The sequence below is a fragment of the Galeopterus variegatus genome, unplaced genomic scaffold, assembly GCF_000696425.1.
Source record: "Galeopterus variegatus unplaced genomic scaffold, G_variegatus-3.0.2 Scaffold14391, whole genome shotgun sequence".
Lineage (NCBI taxonomy): Eukaryota > Metazoa > Chordata > Mammalia > Dermoptera > Cynocephalidae > Galeopterus > Galeopterus variegatus.
In genome coordinates, this window is record NW_007740502.1 from 26,668 (window position 1) to 27,106 (window position 439).

Below are 439 nucleotides of genomic sequence, written 5' to 3' on the forward strand. Positions count from 1 at the left end.
GCGAGCGCGGACGCGGTTTGGTTGTGAAAGAGAATCGGCTTTCGGCTCAGCACCCAGATCCTACTCAGACATCTGGGAAAGATCGATCAGGCTGCTAGAAAGGGTGATGTGGAAAGAGTACAGCTGATCCTTCCCTGTGGAGTAGGGGAAGTGGAAGAGAGAGTTAACGCGAAGTAGGGGGCGGAGCCATGCCCAAGCTTAGGAGAGAACTGATGTATATCCATGGCAACAAAGAGCCAATGAGAACGAACTTTCAATCTACCTAGTGACTGCTAACGTCACTCAGCAACCACTGGTCCACTCGATGCCCCTGCACGCGCCCTCTTAGAACGCTTGGGCGCCAGGGCTCTGTGCGAATGCTCACTCGTGGTTAGACCTCTGCTTGGTTACTCGTCTCAACCGGAGGCTTTTGAGTGGTGCTGTTGTGGCAGAGAGGTTG

General features: G+C 54.0%; 1 long non-coding RNA gene across 1 annotated transcript in view; it reads left to right on the top strand.

Moving 5' to 3' along the window:
• Positions 1–360, top strand: part of LOC103581957 — an 18,456-nt gene extending 18,096 nt beyond the window's left edge. Inside the window, exon 3 of the long non-coding RNA XR_549710.1 lies at positions 6–360. This is a non-coding gene — a long non-coding RNA (uncharacterized LOC103581957). The remainder of the gene's footprint in view (positions 1–5) is intronic.
• Positions 361–439: the final 79 nt, after the last annotated feature.